At 31.0% G+C, this 10,151-nt stretch overlaps 1 protein-coding gene across 3 annotated transcripts in view; it reads left to right on the top strand.

The window, feature by feature from the left end:
* LOC106786896 (protein ovo) overlaps positions 1 to 10,151 on the top strand; it is a 19,649-nt gene that overhangs the window by 4,147 nt on the left and 5,351 nt on the right. The gene's annotated exons all lie outside the window — the stretch shown is intronic.

The raw sequence follows: 10,151 nt of genomic DNA, 5'->3' as shown, positions 1-10,151 counted from the left end.
AAAAAAAAAAACCATTACCATATCAATATACAAATTATATCTAATAAAAATGTGATAATTCTAATATTTCTAATAATTTGCAAAAGACATTCCCATAAATTGGAAGAAACGATACAATTATTATAATGTAATTTAAAATATAAAAACAAAATGTGTGTCCAGTTATAATTGTTTTCATCCGCCTACTTTTTTTTCTTTTAACCGTTCCACGAACATAATTGTAATGAATTCAACTTGTCAAGGGTAGAAAAGTGTTAGTATGAGTCGTGGTTATTTGGAAGGGTTATCGAGAGGATGATCAAGTGCTCTACTCGAGCGGTATTCATGCTGACGTGATGCCTATGACTCGTCTGTATAGAGTACAACACATATGTGTTACAATTATACACACACGCACAAATACACAGAAAATAGCAGTATACGTAGTATATATAAAGAAGGAAAGAGAAAGATGGTCATGCGTTAACCTTCCAGGGACTTCAATGCCTGAGTAAGAAAGGCGTTTGAATCGCTCCACTCAACGCAGTCTCTCATCAACGACGTACCAGTACCGTCTCTTCTTTCCTATATCTCGTTAAAAGATACTAATTAAGTGGTACTTCAATTAGCTAACACTCGAACACTCAATTACTGACAAAAAGTATATACACTTTAAAAAAAAAAAAAAGAAGAAGAAAACAAGCGTATGTTAACGTTTAAGTGTATTATTCAGGTTATTCGTAAAATAAATAGTTAATATATAAAATTATTAAGCGTTTTAAGAAAAGGAGAGATATAACAAAAATTTTATATTATATATTTAAATTAGTTTTTTTTTTTTTAATAAAAGTAACGAGGGGTAATATATGAATTCATAAGAGGCGAGTAGTTAACGTATCAAATTGAAATTTGATGATACGTCTTCAAAGTTTTTCTCTCTCTCTTTCTTTCCACAATAATGCTTATATTTATCCGTTCTTATTTCTTACTGTACTTTGAAAACCAATGTTCTGTTATAGTCGTGTTATTCTATCGGATCTAATCTACGAATCAAATTTTAATTTCATACATTAACTACACTCACCTCTCGTGAATTGTTATATTATCTAATTGAAGTATGCAATCCTTTTTCTTTCCTATCATACTTTAATTGATCAATGTAATTTTTTTTTCATTGTTTAACTGTTTATTTTGTAAATTAACGGTAATATCTATACCTTAATAGCGATATCAATCTATAATACATTTACGCATCTTTCTTTCTCTTTCGTTCAATAATCGTCGTTTACGTTTTGTATATTAATAAGAACGAATTCAATGGATTGGAATGGATAAAATGGTGTAAACGTTTTTTATTCTCTCCATTCTTAGATCTTCGAATAATAGGAAACCGTTAGAAGTATATCGATCGGAATAGAGAATAAAAATTTGAAATTCACCGTGGTCGTTTAAATCACGTGCCCGTAACATTCGGTGTCCTTGACAGAAAGATAGTTTTTATTTGTGTATGTGAGTATAAATAAGTATATACTTGTTGTATGTATATTTGTATATCGTGTACAGCCGTTAGATTGAGGACCTTCGGCTTTCGCAGGCGTCTCACGAACGTGTTGCGTAATTTCTGGATTCACGAACGTAAAACCTCGCTCCCAACCTGTTTTTAATGCCCACAGAAAGAAGAAAAAATAAGAAAAAAAAATAACGATAGAAAGAGAGACTAATGTCGGTTAGGTTTTACAATAACGTGATATATTCTACGTGTATTAGAAGAAGAATAAGAATTGGGGGAGGAGGATTAGTATTAGTGGGACGAGATACATCAACCGACGCGTGTAAGGACATCTATAATTTAAATTCAACTAACGTAACGAACTAAGTTTCAGTACCAGACAAAACCACCGACCTTTTACATTTAAATTATTCATTCATTCATTCATTCTCACGGTAAATCGATCTTTAGATTTTAACGAACTACGAAATCATTTCGTAATTTTCTTATTGTGTAGACTTTTACTATTTACTTATATACTCTCGTATTTTATTTTTTATATGTTTTTAGAAAAGGAAAAATTATTATTATTATATAAAAAAATTAAAATATAAATATAATAATAATTATTTAATAATTATATATCTTTTTTATACAGATATGAAAATAATAAAATTATGTATTTATTTAGAAAAAAAAAAAAAAAAAAAATACAATACACTTGCATAGAATATTTTTCGCAGAAAATTTAAACCGGATGCGGGACGGATGCCCGTTCGATGATCGTCTTATCGTATTTGAGAAATCGTTAATTCTTTATTTCACAAACAATTCTTAGAAATTGTACAATTTAATTATTTATTACGAATGAACAGATCTTTCTCAATTCTCTTAATATATTGTAAAATTTTCTTGAACATTCTTCACGTGCGATAGATAATCTAAGTTGTTTTTTCTTTTAATCGTATTAATTATAATATTATTCCTCTGATCAACGGATGATCAATCTTCATATGCGGACTATTAATTTGCGACATAAAAGTAAAAAAGTAAAACAAAAAAGAATAGAAATACGATTTAAGCATAATCAATATAATAAAATAGGACAGATAATAAGACTATTTTTAACAATGATCGATGATCTAATTAAATATGTTTTTTTCTTTTTTTTTTTTAAATCCAATCAAGATCATAAAACTTGTAGACGGATCGAAACAAAAATACCTTCGAATGTGAACGTGAAAATAATTTTACGACATAAACGTGAACGTACGATTGTAAAATTACGCGTGAATCGATTAGAGAAGAAGATTACAAAATAAGAAAAGAAAAAAAGAAAAAAAAGAAGAAGAACTTTACTACGAAAATGAGAAATCGCTCGAGTAAAATCTCTGGCGAGAGACAAGCGGTCGATGATATAACACTAGTTTAATAATAATGACGCTTCTTAGATAACGTAACTGCGATTATTCTACTCTCTCGGTACGTCGGCACGAAATCGTGCACGCGCATCCAACCGGTGAAACTAGCGAAAAAATGAACGAACGAACGAACGAAGGAACGAATCAGCGAGTTGATTTACAAGTACCGAGTTTAGAGCAAGATTTATCAAGCCTTTCTGCACTTGGCCCCCTTGCTTCGAAAGAATTTCGGTCACGGCCCTCTTGCGCCATTAGGCTCCGTCGCGACGACGTTACACGTTCTCTCAGAAAACATATATATATATATATATGTATATATTTATATGTATGTGTGTGTACATGGACATAACTTATATATGTATATGTAATAATGTGTTTGTACATAGCGCGTGTTTGTATGAAAGTGTATATATTCTGTGTATGGGGTGTGGTGTACGTGTGTATGTGCGTTGTACGTGTTCTGTATAAGTAAATAAAGGTATGTGTTGGTACTTACACAAACATATATACACATACATACAAACAACTTACTTACAATGCTTGATGGCGCTTTCGAGCGAGTTTCTGCCTCGAGGCTGCCGACTTCTCTTCGACTTTTCTCGAGATTGATCGTGTCTCTCTTTATCGAACATATCTTTGTCGAACTCTTACCGTACTTTGCCTTCAGATCCGCTACAATTATTATTATTAATAATTGTTAATTATTGATAGAGATAGATCTCATTATTTTATTTATTAAATTTTTATTTTTTATTAGAATATTTTTTAATTAAATATTGCATTAAAGAAATTTTTGTCATACTTGAAACAAAACACATTTATAATTTATATAATACTTTTTTGTTGTTCTTTATAATACATGTAGAATTTGTAATATTAATGAAAATTTGTAAATTAATTCGTTGACCTTAATTCAATTTAGAAATTTTCTAACCTTTCGTAAATCAGTGTTCGACGACGTATCTACAAAATTCCTATATATATATTTTATCAAATATGATTAGATATATTTATATATCTATAACAAAAGTAGTAGTTAAGACCTACTTTATATACAATCCTGTAACTAGTTGGATAGGAATACATAGATATATATAAAGGTACCCACATAGGATCACAGAGAGACAAGCTCTTGTCTAGTAAATGTGTAAGTGCTACACGTACTTACTCTCGTATGCATAGAAAAGCACGCACAGTGAACTCACGGAGGCATCACGAGGCATTGTAATTCGTTACAATGGCTGCATATCCTGGTATACCTAGTCTCGTCTCTTCCCCTTGTCTGGTCACAGGTGCACATCACTGAGTACGATTATCTGAATGTCAAAAGAGAAAAAAAGAGAAAGACAGAAAAAGAGGGTCTTTCTTTCTTTGTCTCTGAATTTCTGCCTCTGTCTGTATGTCAGTATTCACATTTCTACCGCAAAAGTATGTATATATATATAGTTACTTATCTATACATGAAACCTATATGTCTATCTATGTCTCTCCTGATGGTGGTCGGTAAAAGTATTGTACATAGGAATCGAGGACGAGCTTCCCTAGTGATAAACCGACAGGGAAATAGTATTCTCTTAGAGAGTACTACCTATTCTTTTATAGGAACGGAAGCTACGTTAAAAGTTTACGTATAAACTTGTTTTTGGTCTTGTTGTAAGATCAATTGATCACTATTGACTAGAAAATCAAAGGAAGGAAATGATGTTTCCTTTCATTTAAAGAACATTTTTTACTATTTTCTTCTTGAAGTATCTTGTTATTTTTTTGTTGTTTTTTTTTCGTACTATCTACTTTTTCGTTTTATTTTCAAAATTAAGATTTAACAAAGTAATGTAAAAGAAACAAAGAATGGATTTATTGTTCGATTGATCACTATTTAATTTGAAAATCATAGGAAGGAAATGATGTTTAAGAATACCCCAATTATTTTCTTTCTAATTATCTTGTTAATTTTGGAATTTCTTTATTTTACGTTGGATTTTAATTTTAAAATTAACACGGTCACAAATAAAATAAGGAATAAAAATTGTATTTAATTGAATGTTTAAATTTTCCTTCTTATCGTCTTGTTTCTTTTTTCTTTTTTCTTTTTACTTTTTCTATTTCTTACGCGATATTTTTGGGTTACAATTAAAAAAAAAATATCAAAGAAGCGAGGATTTTTAAAAGAACTTTTCTTTCTAGTTCTCTTGTTCCATTAATTTCGTAAAATATTTCAATTTAAAATAAAAACAGTATGAAGTAAAATAATGAATTGTACAATAACTAGTTAGTATTGTAAGTAAGATAGTATAGCAGCAAGACTAGTTAGACACATTCCGTAGAGTTGACCACAACGAATATACGCCTGACGCTTGGCGCGTTCCTCTTTCGGTGCATATCGTGGTTAAGTGGATTGCGCGTGAACTGCACGGAAATTGCGCAGAACGAACGGTATGCAAATGCGAGTGCCGTTTCGTCGCCATTAGAGGCGACGCGAACAGTGTAAAAAAAAAAAAAAAAATAAGAACAAAAATAAATACGGAGAAAGAAGTATCGAGAAGAAAGGAAAGCAAACGTTAAAAAAAAAACCTAATTTTTTCATCTACAATAATAACGCATACAAAACATAAAGTCACATAAATGAAAAAAAAAAAACAAAAGAAGAAGAAAAAGAAAAAGAAAAAGAGAAAAACGAAGATACCGAAGGCGGAAAGGAAAAAAAACAGGAGCCTAACTTTTTATGTAATAGAAGTATAGAACTGATATAAAAACAGGAAACAAAGAGAGAAAAAGAGATAGAGAGAGAGGAGAAGAAAAACAGTTCAGATTATTTTCTCTCGTCTTTACCGACGTAGCACGTGAGCGCACGCGCACGAGACATTTTCACCGAATGCCAAGGTTACATGTCCACGTAGTCGGGTACGATCTTCCACCGATAGAAAGGATTCATGTGGAAACGTTAAATGCAGATATTGAAGAGAAGAGAGAGACCTGAAAGAGGAAGAAAGAAAGAAAAAGAGGTGGTGGAGAGGGGGTAGGGGGTAGGGGGAAATGGCGTTGTCCCGTACGCGGCCATTACGTAAGCCAACTAAGTGGCTGCGTATGCGGTGTCACCTTGCACCAGGACGACACGACGCGCTTCGACCCACGCACGGTACCGCTAGGCAAACGCTATGCAGATACGCAACAACGCAACGCAACGCAACGTATCTTAAGTTGTGTGCAACTCTCCTTGCAATGCGAATAGACCAGGAAAAATATCTTTTTATTTAGTATTCGTAAATACATACGTGATTTATACTTCATTTTATTGATTTTATAATCTTAGGTGTAGCAATTAATTCGGTGACTTCTTATTAAATTATATTATAACTCTTGTTTTTGAATTGTAAATAAATCGTCCGCCATTTTATAACCGCCATTTTGATAACCAGGGTAAAATGGAGACTACGTCGAGCAACTAATATGGTATATGGTATACGAGGGTTGATTGAAAAGTTTTGAAATTATGGTTAAAATAATTATGACAAAGTGTAAATGGAAGTTCGATCGACAAATAATGTTTCTATTTTAAGCTCAAAAGTTTTCAATTTGTCCATAAGTTTTTGGGTAGCCATTTTGGAGAACGAAATATTTGAACTTTTACCGTGCTTAGTTTGTCTTTTAAAAATATTTCTATTATTCATATATGTATACGATATAAACATTTAAAAAAAAGTTTTTAAAAACTCTTAAATAATTGTTTAATATGATTCAGCCATTTTGGTGGGCGTCATTAAAATTATTTTCTAAATAATCAAAGTATTTATACTCGATTATATTCAATGCATGTTATGAGTATTGTTCTTTACAAAAATTTTAACTGATGGTATCCGACATAACTGAATATTCTCTAAAAGTATTACTTACTTCTTAGAATACACGGAATGTAACTCGCAAGAGAATAAATTCATTAAACAATCCTGATCATCGATATGAGGTTTACGATGACCGACGTGTCGATGAACGATCTTTATCTACATGTTGAAGGATCGGTGCATTGTTCCTATGCATATTAAATGAATGCATACACATAAGATAGAACACACCATCCATGTAATTGTGATAAACCCACAGACTGTAGGATACATAGTGAAGGGTTATGGCTGTGGGTAGCCGAAAGGAAAGCAAAAACTTGGAAAAAGGACTCGAGGGAGTGGTCGACTTTGGAAGTAGGTCGACGACTAAACTGAGGCGTTTCATTCGATCGAACGGAGAGCCAACCACAAAGAAGTAGTTTGACATGAAGTGGCCGGTCAATATACTTTTGAAGTTCTTTCACTAACATCTAGCACATTCAAATTCCGATTATTAAATCATCTAAATTTGATCTATGTTTATACAGCAGAAAATAAAACGCAAAATGTAAGAAATAAAATGTTCAAACGAGACTAGGATCTTTCTCATACGATTTAATTATTATTCCTTCTATTTGAATAATCTTCTTTTTTTTTTTTTTTTAATAATAATTAGTATACAAAAATTCTATTCTACTTCCTAACCAATTATATTATTTGTTTTTTAATTGGTATTCGTTGTTTTATTGTACATCATCAATCATATTCTCGATCGTAAGGGTTCAAATTGTTGCTACAATTGGTATTTCGATATTGTTCATTTGAAATAATAACAACTAATCCTAATTTATCGTATACCTTGATTCTTGATTAGTTTAAAGAATAAAATAATGTCGTTAAAGGTGTAAAATAAAATAATATTAGACTTTCTGGCCGATTTAATTTCTCTATCGGCCATTTATCGGTCCTTAGTGTCTTGCTGGAGAGCAATCCTGTTCCCGAACGTGCGTCTTTGGTTGTCGGGGCCCTCAGAGTACCGGTTTCCTTTTAACGTTCTCTAACTCTCTTATATTCTTCTCTTCGGTTGCCTTATTTCTTCTCTTTCTTTTTGACTGACTGAGACGAAAAGTGAGAAAGAAAGAGAAAAAGAAAGAGAAAGAGAGAGAGAGAGAGAGAGAGAGAGAGAGATAGGGAGAAGAAAGGTATGAACAGAGAAAGACATTGGTACGTGGATCACGTGGCTTCTACAGGTATTTATAGCATCGTGGTAGAACCTGCAAGATAAAGAAGAAAAAGAGGGGAATAAGAAAGAATAAGAAGAAGAAGACGAAAAAGAAAAAGAATGAAAAAGGAAGATTTAGACGCCAAACTCGTACTGATCAATAGAGTTTCTCATTGAAGCGTAGCGTCCGATCGAATGGAACCGCCATTTTGAAGAGGATCCATTCTTTTAGATTTCTTCATTACTTTTTATTTGCTTTATTTCTCAGATTAACTTAAGAAAATCAACTTTTTCGCTATACTTATTGAGACTTTCTAGCTTATGTATTGTTTGTTATAAATAATACTTTTTATATATACAATATACAATATACACACACACAATATACAATTGTAATGCAATATTTTTGTTTAGTTTACAAATATTGATCAAATTTATGAGTAACTAACCTTCAAGAAAAAAAAACTATTTCTTATGATATATTATTAAAATAATGTTTGTCATAAAAATATTTATTAGAAAAAAAAAATATATATATATACATATATTTATTATCTTATTCATTAATAAAAATTCCTGTTATATCCAAAATGAAATATTTATCACAAATGAAACCAGTCGATTAGCATAAAAGTAAATAAAAAATATGAATCGGTACGTTCGATATCGAGTAAATAAATATTGTCAATTGCGTCGATAAATAATCGAAAGTTTCTCGTTTGATTATCATTAAAATCAATCATTTAAATGAGTCACGAGAACTAGTATTCATAGAAATAAATATAAGTCAGAGAATGTTTTTTTTTTCGTTCTTCGTACGATAACTCGTTCTAATCATTTCTTTTCGTCCCCGATCTCTATGAAAAAGTCTTTCTCTCGATCGTTCGATTACTTTTGCCCATAATTATTGGTATGAGCAATAAAGTATCATAAAAACTTAGCGTCCTCGTAGCTCCTTACTTCCTGGTTTCCGCTTCAACGACTCGCCAACATATCGACTTAGTGTCCTCGTCCTGCATTCACTACTTAACACTAGTTTCATGTCAAAGTCAATATTACTATACTATAGTCTATGTATATATATATATATATATATTATACATCCTAGCTAGAGAATTCCTTCCATTCGTCTTATCATTTTACGATTAATATTAATTAATCAAATTAATAATTAAAACTTTAATTAAATTAATTCGCGGTGTCTCTTTAAAACATTTAGCATTTATTTATAAAGTAATCTTCTTGTTTTTTTATGGATTCGTGAGTCACATATCTACGAAAACCTTCTCACACCTATCCAATACTACCAAAGAAGTTGTGTCTTTTTAATGCCTCTTTACAGTCAAAAAAACACGATTTTTATTTTTCCCGAACGAGTTGCTCGTCCATTTTTTATTAACCGTGCCCACGTTGCTTGACTTCAGTGATTTGACGGGAACTAATAATCCAACATGAATTGGCCGACCGTTGAATAATTTATGAACTTAATGTATGAATTGGATATAAGTTGGGTTATTCGGTAAGTAATTTTATTTATCGTATAAGAAATTTCATTAATCGCGTTTACCGATACCCAATCTTATTTCAAACCACAAAATCATTTTGCATTCTATCAACAGATATTATGAAATATAATATTATGAAATATCACGTATGAAAGTGATTTGTATCTTTTTTCTGTTTCGATACGTCAAGTAGTTTTATTTTTTGACAATGCATCAGTAATGGAAAATCAAAGCAAGCATTTGCGTCTTTTATTGTTTTTTTTTAATTACCGTAAGAGAATGCGATACAACGGAAAAACAAAATGATGTGTGTTATTTATGTTTAGTAAACACCAATGTGTCAAAATTGCTTTTTCGAAATTTTATTCTAATAATTTCGGTATGAAAGATACGCCACATTTTAGTCGACCGGTTTAAGGAGATAACGGCAAAATAATGCTAATTGTTAAATAATAATATGAGAAATAGCTGAGAGAAGTTGAATTATGCAAATTCAACTGAACGTGATCATTTAAAAGACCTTTGATTCTAGATATGAAAAAATTGTCTTTTTATTTATCATTGAAAAAATGAAATTACCTTATGAATAACCTAATATATATTACATATTATATTTGTTCGTAAAGAAATGACTTTAATAGAAAGTTTGTAGAGAGAGTAAAAAGATAATTATATTATGTACTAACATTTGGGAAACCATTACTATTTATAAATAAT

The sequence above is a fragment of the Polistes canadensis genome, unplaced genomic scaffold, assembly GCF_001313835.1.
Source record: "Polistes canadensis isolate GaletaPanama2010 unplaced genomic scaffold, ASM131383v1 scaffold_87, whole genome shotgun sequence".
Lineage (NCBI taxonomy): Eukaryota > Metazoa > Arthropoda > Insecta > Hymenoptera > Vespidae > Polistes > Polistes canadensis.
Note: the sequence above shows the minus strand (reverse complement) of the source record. Positions and strands in the feature narration are given on the sequence as shown.